Source organism: Pelodiscus sinensis, chromosome 1 (assembly GCF_049634645.1).
Source record: "Pelodiscus sinensis isolate JC-2024 chromosome 1, ASM4963464v1, whole genome shotgun sequence".
Lineage (NCBI taxonomy): Eukaryota > Metazoa > Chordata > Testudines > Trionychidae > Pelodiscus > Pelodiscus sinensis.
In genome coordinates, this window is record NC_134711.1 from 31,420,642 (window position 1) to 31,431,255 (window position 10,614).

A 10,614-nucleotide genomic window follows, 5' to 3' on the forward strand; every position below is an offset into this window, starting at 1 on the left:
AATGTCGCATGATAGATTTAAATTGCATACATAAGTATAGGCAGGGCTTGACAATTAATGTAATCTACTCGCCCGTAGCTAGTAGATTTTAGCCCGGCGTGGCCACGCAGTGCGGTCAGTGCATGAGCAGCGTGCAGTTCCACGTGGCTGGTGGGCGGGGCTTGCCACCGCTTGGCAAGCCCTGAGTATAGGAATAAGTAAAACTGGGTTATCTACTATGTATGTGAGAAAATGTGTGTGTCCATATGTTTGGGTGTCTGTCTGTCCATCTGTGAGTCCATTTGTTCAAGAACTCCTCCTAAACAATAAGATCTAGGACCACAAAATTTGGTATGCAGTTTCTTCTCATCATAACTGAAAGCAAGGTCAGGAATTGAGTGTGCCAGGACAGTGGGATGAGCAGGAAATTCTATTGTTTCTCATCAAACAGAAAGGGAGTAGTGTGATAACAGCGACAGTTCTATTCACAAATGAACACAAGGGGGGCAGCAAACATGGGGTCAGTTATACCCCTGAATGACAACAGGGAGGCAGCAAGAGCCTCATTTGGTGGAGTAGCTGCCAGTCAGCCAGTATGGTCTCCATGACCACAGCCACTCCCTGGGAGCAGACACTGGCAGGGCCATATGGCCCGCTGCGGGTCTCCCATCCTGGGGCAAACCCAAGGGAAAAACTGGTGGGCAAGCTGTGTGGCCTCTCCCCTGGGGCTGACACACACACCCCTGATCCAAGGTCAACACCCCATGCTGGGGTAGAAGCCCAGCAGGTGGGTTGCATTGCCTCTTCCCCCTCCCTCATTCAAATTTCTCCATTTTATCTCTTTCCTGTAAAGTTTATTGAGAAACAGTCCTATTCCAGGTTCATCATATTTTTCTGGCTCATTTTGGTCTCATTTCAACATTTTCTCAGTTATGTCAACTTTGAGGACAGTACCTAATTTGATGATTCTGTCTGTTTTCTGTTTGGTTTTATGAGAAGCATTCCCATTCTAGGCACACCCTGTTTTCCTGGCATAACCAAGCCCTTACATTGCTTTAAATTATAATAAGAGAAAGCTGTATACTAAATTTGGTGGTCCTAGCTCTTACTTCAGAGGTGTAGCTAAATTAGTCTGTAACTGGAAACACTTAAACAACAATGAATAGTCTAGCAGCACCTTAAAGACTAACAAAAAAGTCTTTAAGGTGCTGCTAGACTATTCGTTGTTTAAATTTTTCTAGCTCTTACTGTTTAGGAAGAGTTTTCAATATTTAAGCATTGATTTAGCTGTGTGAAAACAGTGCACTACTCCGAAGTTCTGTTTTATCTCTTTTCTGTTAGGTTTACTGAGAAGCAATCCTATTCAAGATTCATTCTATTTTTATGGCTCATTTTGGTTCAGGCTCTTTCAACATTTACTCGGTATGTCAATTTTGGGGACTGTGATTTAGTTGGTGCTTCTCTTTTCTGTTTGGTTTTATGAGAAACAATCCTGTTCTAGGCACATTCCATTTTCCCGGCACAACCAAACCCTTATATTGCTTAAAGTTATGATAAGAGGAACTGCATACCTAATTTGGTGGTCCTAGCTCTTATTGTTTAGTACAAGTTTTTGATCAAACAGACAGACAAACAGATAAACTCTCTAAAATATATAGAAGATAACTGTGGCATTGATTATCTGTGTAATAAGGTTTTTAGGGTATGTCTACACTGCAAAGTTAATTTGAAATAACAGCCGTTATTTTGAAATAACTTTAATAGCATCTATATATGCAAATTGCTATTTCAAAATTAATTCAAAATAGTGGAGCACTTAATTTGAATTTGGTAAACCTCATTCTACTAGGAGTAATGCCAAATTCGAAATAGCTATTTCAAATTAAGAGCTGTGTAGACACTTAATTCGAAATAGGGGGCCTCCAGCTCTTCCCAGGGAGACCTGGTGGCCACTCTGGGCACAGCCAGGAAAACTTACTCTCCTCTACTCCAGCCCCGGAGCCATTAAAGGGGTAGACTCTGGTCACAGTGCCTGTGCCAGCTCCAAGCCTGCCAGCCCAGAGCCAGCAGTGGCCATCAGGGCCTCTGACCCAGTGACCCCAAAACATGAGCCAGCAAGACACTGGCAGCCAGCCCTTCACCGCTCCCCAGGAGCAGTCTGCCAGCTCCCAGGAGCCTAACAGGGGCTGGAAAAGGCGGGTGCCTTCCTGGTCCAGGGTGGAAATCATGGACCTTATTCAAGTTTGGGGAGGATGCCCCCAACATCCATGATCTCTGCACTAGACAGAGGAACGCGGCCGTATATGGCAGGATAGCTGCCAGCCTGGCCACCAAAGGCCACACGCGAACCCAAGAACAGGTTTGCATGACAATCAAGTTGGTCCAGCGAGACCCCCCAATCCTGAGCCCTGAGCTTCCCCTCCCTCTTCTTCCTCTTGCTTCCGCCTTCCAGCTCCCTCCTCCCAGGTTTCCCCCTCCCCTCTCCCATCCTCTCTTTTCCTCTCTCCCACTTCCTTATCCCAGTCTCCCCAGAGGTTCATCCCTCCCACCCAGTTTTGTTCAATAAACCCAATTTCTATTTTTGAACATACGTGTCTTTTATTTGACATCAGGAAGGGGGGCTAGGGATGGGTAAATAGAAGGACGTGAGGGAGGAATAGGGCATGAGCCCCCCATTGGGGAGGACCTGAGGGCTTCTCAGGGTGGACGCTCTCTCGCAGGGCCTTCTGGATCCTGACAGGCCGCCGATGGACACCCCCCCTCCCCGGATGGCAACCTGCAGCAAGTGCGGCCAGGCTGATGGCAACGACCCCACGAGATGCACCGGCATACCTAGGGGCATGTGGCCAAGTGCTCCGGTGTCCTGAGTGCAGGCACTCAAAGACAGGACTGCTTTGCTGTCCCTCATCGAGGTAGACAAGCAAGCGGGGAACCCTGAGAACTGTCTGTCTGGATTAGCGGTAGGGTCCCTTTAAGCACAGAACTCAGCCTCAGGCAACAGCCCCACACACTAAGTCCTAACCTGATGCCCTGCCGGCACTGGTTCCGGATAGCCTTAACTTTGGCTCAGGGTCCACTCAGTGTGGACGTGCTATTTCAAAATAGTTTTTGTGTATAGATGCGTTAATTCGAATTAGCTTAATTAGAATTAACTATTTCAAATTAAGTTAATCAAAATAGTGCTGTAGTGTAGACATACCCTATGTAAAAGAAAGATTGATAACTTGTGAATATTTTTGTGGTCACTGCAATCATTCCTCATAGTCTCTATACCTAATAGTATTTCTAATAGTGGCCCTCACATCCTTAGTTTGATATTATAGCTCTCAGAAGGTACGTCTACACAGCAGTATCCCAAAATAGCTACCCCACGTGTTTTGAATGTGTCCGCTATTTCGAAATATAGTGGTCACACTGTTTCACCATCCCTGTAAACCTCATTCTATGAGGTGTAAGGATTGGCTTGAAATAGCACTTTATTTCGAAATTTGGCACTGTGTAGAGAGTGCCAAATGATGAAATAAACTATTTCAAAATAGATTGGAAATAAGCTACGCAATTTGCATAATGCAAATTGCGTATCTAATTTCGAGTTTCGGGTATTGTGTAGATGCACTGGAAGTGCAAACCTTTGGCACAGGTTACTATGTTTAAGATACCATTATCAACCCATCAATATTATAATGATTACATATATGTGAATACAAATGTTTGGTCTTCAGCCATATCTCCATAGAGTAGGCAACTCTATCCAATGGAATGATATAATCTGACCTTAAGTTTGTGTGGAGACCTCTGTTTGACTAAATGTTCTTCATCCTTTCCAAAATGGTGTTTGCTTTTCTTTCCCTCAAACAGACCATGTCTATCTGTTCAGTTACTTCTGATCCACATCCACTTTTGCACCTGTTGTCCAGTTTCCTACCTTCATAATATTGTTTTTTCTCATTTACTTTCAGTCCAATTTTTGCTGCTGCCTGTTCTATCATAGTATAAGCAATCATTCTGTTCCATAATAAGGCAATGCCATCAGCCAAGCCAAGGCTGTATAGCCCATTTTACATGATGCCTTTTGCTCCCCAGTGCCATCACCGAGTCTTTTGTTAATGCAAAAAGAACTGGTGACAAATACACAACCTTTTCTAACTATAGTCACAATGTTGGTCTAGCCACCCAGGTCTGTATCCAATATTACAGAACCTCTACTTCCTCCATATAAAGTCCTTATTATGTTAACCAGCTTGTCTGGTTTCCCATGATTTCTAACAATATTCCACACGCATGGGCAGCCAGTATCATATGCGTGGGAAGGCATTGCCTTCCCAAACCACCAAACCCCGTGCTCTGGAACGGGGAGACTGGAGCCTCTCTGTGGTGGTGGGGGACACATGAGCAGGGCACTGTGATGGGGGGGACAGGGAGGTGGCTTGGCTCCCATGTGGGGCATGGTTCCAGTATAAGGGGTAGGGTTGGGGTTGGGGCTGGGAGCTTGCTTCCCCCAGCTCTACCTTCACCAATTGCCCATGTCCACAGGGTATCTCTGTCAACACTATTAAATACTTTATTGACATCAGTAAAGACACACCACTGAACATCACACTGACCCACAGGATTCCCCCAATCAACCCTGCAAGGAGAAGTTTTGTATGTGGACCCCTCCTGTTTGCCAAAACAACACTCTGGACTTCTACACTGACTGCTTCTGCAGTCCTGCACAGGCTGACATATTGAATAAACAACATCATGTGTCACATAACCTCATTCATGCAGAGTACACCAAAGCCTCAAAAACAACTCAGACATTATAATCAAAGAGGCTGACAAAGGAGTCAGATTAAGAACAGGGGGCTGCCAAACAACTCACGAACTCTACATTTAACAGATTTCTTTCCTCTGATCCCACTGAGAAATAAAAACAAAACAAGACTATACCATCTTCTCAAGAAACTCCATCATGACCAAATCTACACAAACACACCCCCAGATCCCCAACCAGGAGTATTATATCTGCTCCCCAAAATCCATAAACCTGGAAATCCCAAATGGCCCACCATCTCAGGCATTGGCACCCTTACAGCAGGATTATCTGGCTATATCGACTCTCTCCTCAGATCAGCACTTCTAGCTACCTTCAAGACACCACTGATTTCCTGAGGAAACTACAAAGCATCAGTAATCTTCCTGAGAACACCATCCTAGCCACCATGCATGTAGAATCTCTTTACACCAACATTTCCCATGAAGGCAAAACTGCAAGCTGTCAGAAACACTATCCCCGAAGATGCCACAGCTGAACTATGTGACTTTGTCCTCACCCACAACTGTTTCCAATTTGGGGACAATTTATACCTTCAAGTCAGTGGCACTGCTACAGGCACAAACTGACTGCTAATCTTGCTTACATGCCTCTAGCTTCTATTCAGGACACATCACACAATCCATTTTCTACAGCCAAGCCCTAAGATACAGCCAGATTTGCTCCATTCGCACAGACAGAAACAAACACCTCCAAGGTCTTTATTGGGTATTCTTAAACCTTAAATACCCATTTGGGGAAGTGAGGAAACAGGTTGTTAGAGCCAGACAAGTACCCAGAAGTCAACTACTTCAAGACAAGACCAACAAGGAAAATAATAAAACATCACCTTTAGCCCCCAACTTAAACCCCTCCAGCACATCATTAACAATCTACAATCTATCCTGGAAAACAATCCCTCACCCTCCAGACCTTGGGAGACATGCCAGTTGTCACCTACAGACAACCCCCCAACCTGAAGCAAATATTTACCAGCAGCCACACACCACATCTCAGATACACTCACCCAGGAACCTATGCCGGCAACAAACCCTGTTGCCAACTCTGTCCACGTATCTATACAGACACCAACGCAGGAGCTAACCACAGAAGCCACAACATCAGGGGTTCATACAACTTCACATCCCCTAAAGTAAAATATGCCATCAAGTGCCAGCAATGCCCCTCTGCCATGAAAATTGGTCAAACTGAACAGTTTCTTGCAAAAAAAGATAAATGGATACATCAGGAATGGTAACACACATAAATCTTCAGGGAACATTTTAACCTACATGCACACTGAATCATGGATTTAAAAGTAGTCATTCTTCCATAAAGGAATTTCACTACCCAGTTACATAGAGAGACTGTTGAGCTGTAATTCATTTGCAAATTTGATACTTTTACCCTAGGCTTGACTGACTAGAGGCAGTAACTTGTTAATGCATTACAAAGCCAATTTCCCATGCCTTTTACCTTCACATTTTTCACATTAAAAGATAAGAATGGGACACATCTAGCCCACTTGATTACTTTCATTATTAAAGGTCCTACAACTGACAGATAAATGTTTTTGTTGCTTGCTATATCTTTGGTTCTTTTATTTCCACTCCAATTTATCTGATGAAGTGGGTTTTACCCACAAAAACACATGATCCTATATATTTTTGGTTAGTCTCTAAAGTGCCACAGGACTACTTATTGTTTTAAAACTTACACATTTACACAGCTACACCTGTAAGGCTTTGTACAGTACAGGAAAACTGGCAGAGGATAAATAAGAAATGAAAAAAACCCACATTTGTACATATTTGGCTTAAGTGAGATGAGATGGGCAGGAAATGGCAAGATGATGACCATATGACTGGAGGCACTATAATCTTACACACAGAAGGAGGAATACAGCAAAAAAGATGTAGTAATTGTGCTGGATAACATCACAGGAAACCTTGCTGACTTGGAAGCCAGTGAACAGAAGAATAACAACAGCCAGGCTGCAAACAAGACATGTCAAGTGCACAATCATCCAAGCAAATGCACTTCCAGCACAGCGGGTAACAATGAAAAGGATAGTCTATGGACAGGTGCAGCAAATACTGGATGACATGCCTAACCAGGATATTAAGTTGATGATAAGTGACTTCAGTGCACAAATTGGCACAACCATACCAGCTGAGAAGGAGTTATGGGCACAGCAGCAGAAGACATCTGAACTAATAATGGTGAACAGCTCTTGAATTTCTGTGGCACAGTCCCTCAAAATAGAAAATAGTCTCTTCGGACACAAAACAATTCACAAGTTCACATGGAAATCACCAGACAATGTGATTGTCAATCAGATAAACCACATTTATATATGGGCATCTCTCTCAGAGGATATCAGAGTTTTAAAAATTTCAAATGACTTAGATTCCGCAGCCTCCCTGGGCAATTTGTTATTTATTTGGCAATTCATCCTGACAGGAAGTTTTTCCTGATGTCCAACCTAAACCTCCCTTGCTGCTATTTAAGCCCATTGCTTCTTGTCCCATCCTCAGAGGTTAATGAGAACAATTTTTCACTAACAGTAAGTCATAATTCATTCCTTTCCTCTCTCCACCAGCTCCCTCCCTCCTGCAAGTGCACTATATGAGCTCTGAGGAACACAAGCTGTATGTGCCAGATGCATGTATATAGCACCTGGCACCCAGACAAATTATTGTCCATCTGCATCTTGTGCAATAACCAGGGTAAACCACCTAATTAATTTATTCCTTGTCTTTTTCTTCCATAGTTATTCTGTGCCAGGGTAATCTCTTGAATTAGGTTTTATCTTTACCTATTCAGAGTGAAGGATTTTCTTTTGTTTATTTACGTCATTTGTTTACCAGATTGTTCTTTGCTTTAGTCAATGAACTATGCTACCTACTTCCCAACAGTGCCAAACTCCTACATAGACCAAATTCCCCTGTGATCATAATGTCCTGACGTCACTGTCTGGGGACTCTCTATGGTCTTGAGAATCTATGAGTGCTTTCAAATGAAAGAAATATGAAAGACTTACACAGGGAAGAGTTCAGGAATATAAAACATATGCAAAAAGGCACCTTTTAATACTCCACTGAGAAAGCAAAATGAGTAGTATATCTGCATCCACAAACAGTAAATCCCAGCAAGGTGGGTTGGTAATGCTGAGAAATTGCTTTGGGTGGGATCCTAATTTATACAATGATTTTAGCCTGTTACAGGTAAGTGTACATTCTAAGAAACCTGTTTGACTTTTTTTGTTTTTTAAGCATGACCACTTCTGTTTCCATTTATTATCCTTACTCACTATCTCTTGAAATTGAACATTTGACAAACTTTTAATTATTTCACTATGAATATATTTCAATGCTATAAATTTATAAAATACCCGTACCTGAGTGTGCATACACAGTCTTTGGTAATTTCTGTGAGTGTCCAATAACCAGGATTGGATCTTGCAGAAAGCATTTTGAGGACTCAGGGGTGGGTGTTTGTCTATCACTAGCTGACACACAATGGGTGAGGAATAGAGGTTGGAATAGAGGTTGTTGGTTTCAGGAAGCTGACCTACAGCAGGCTCAAACAAGACTGCCTCACTTGAAGGCAGATAGTGGTCAACAATCTCATATACTTCTCAGAATCATCACAAGTGTGCATATATCTAGGATGGAAAATTCAGTCCACTACAAAATCACTTTACCCCATTCATATAAGTATGTTGCCAAAATTCAAGACACTATTTTTAGATTTGGAAACATGCTGTCTTATCTGAATTTGTTGTCGGTGGGTACCCTTCATACTGCATATTCCACTATGCTATCTAAACCCTATGCCATATCACATTAAAAAGTTTGCGGCTCAGATATTTGCACAGTTTCTATAGAAGTAATTTATAAAAGACACTCAGTCCTAGGGTCTGAGAAGTAGAGTATCATCTTCAAAGTATTTTAGAACCTGAGTTACCCTTTTATTTGCTTCTGGGTTTGGTTTTCACTGGAATGCTTTTCACACACCACACCCATCTTCTGCTTGTTCCCTTCTGCTTCAATCCTTCCTACTACCTCCCACGCACAGCAGCTTCATAGTACTCTTCTTTCCAAAGTGGGTGAAACCTTGCCCTACATTCTAAATATTAATTTGACAAACAAGCAAAAGAAGAAAGCTATTAATACCTTGCTTGTATGACACCCAAAGGCATACCACCTCCATGGTTAATCTTTGAATCTCAACACTTAATGTGTCATAACTTAAAATACTGTGTTACATTTTCACAGTGGTTATTACATTGCCTTAACAACTATTAGGTGACTAACTCGAACATCCTACCTATGTGACAAATTACAGCTTTTTTCAAAGTGGTCTATTATGACCTCCAAGTGACAAACCTCCTTTAAACCATAAAGTTAATATTTATTCCATGAGCTTTTCTACTTTAATATTTCTAAGAGATATTCTAAATAGTCAACTTTTCCCCCCAATATTTTCCAAAGGATTGTGAACATATTTGTTATTCCTCCTAACATGCTCCTGAACATAGTCAGCAGGTTGGGATAATACATATTAGTGATGTGAATTATGATGGGAAAAAAATAGAGTGAAAAGGAACTCTCAGATCATACTATAATTAGTATTTACCAGCAGGCATCAGACATTGTCTTTAAAGACAGATGCATTGTAAGAAAGCGCAATTGACTAAAAATCCCATTGGCCAGTAGGTAAAGAATTAATATAATTAGCAACAACTGGAAAAGAAACATTATTGTAGCCATAACACCATTTCCATATTAAGAGTATATTATAATACAATCCATTATAATGCACTAGATGAGTATATTTGTCTCTGTAGAGGTGAAGAAATGACTTGAGAACAAGTGTTGTCATGATTTTAGAAAACCAGAGAATAGGCCAGTGTATTCACTCTCGATTGAATCAATAGCAGATTAAGGTTGGAAGAGACCTCAGTAAGTCATCTAGTCCCAGTGTTCCCTGTCAGCTGTACACTAGTGCAGCCACTGAGGAGAGATTCAAATGCTGCCCAGCTAATTAGCAAAGTGTCCACGGCTAGGTTTTTTGTTTGTGCTGGTGATACACATTCACACATGCCTTGGCACACATAAAAAGTTTATTCTGCACATGGATAGAAAAAGATTCTGCACATGGATGCACAAGATTAGAGGGAACATTGAGTCTAAGCCCCTGCTCAGACAGAGCAAGATCAGCCTCCAAAAAATCATCCCAGCCAGGGATTTTTTCAAGCCTGGTCTTAAATCTTCTGAGGAAGGAAATTTCACCACCTTCCTAGGTCACCCTTTTCAATGCTTCACCACCATCCTAGACAAAAAAATTTTTCTAATATATAACCTAGACCTCCACTGCAACTTGGGACTTTTGCTCCTTTTTTTTTTTTTTTTTTGGTCATCTGCTACCATTGAGAACAGCTTAGGTCCCTTCTCTTTGGAACTCCCTTTCAGGTAGCTGAAGGCTTCTATTGAATCCTCCTTCACTCTTCTCTTCAGCAGACTAAATAAGCCTAATTACCTAGGCTTCTCCTCATAAGTCATGTACTCCAACCTTCTAATCATGCTTATTGCACTCTGCTGAACTCTAACCAATTTGTCTACATCCTTTCTGTAGTGGAGGGCCCAAAACTAGATGCAGTATTCCAGGTGTATCCTCCCCCATCCTGAACAGAGGGAAATAATCACTTCTCTTGATCTGCTGGCAATGTTCCTACTAATGAAGCCCAATATGCCATTAGCATTCTTGGCAAAAAGCACATGCTGTTCACTTCTATCCTGTTTTTTGTCCATTGTAATCCTAGGATCTTTTCTGCA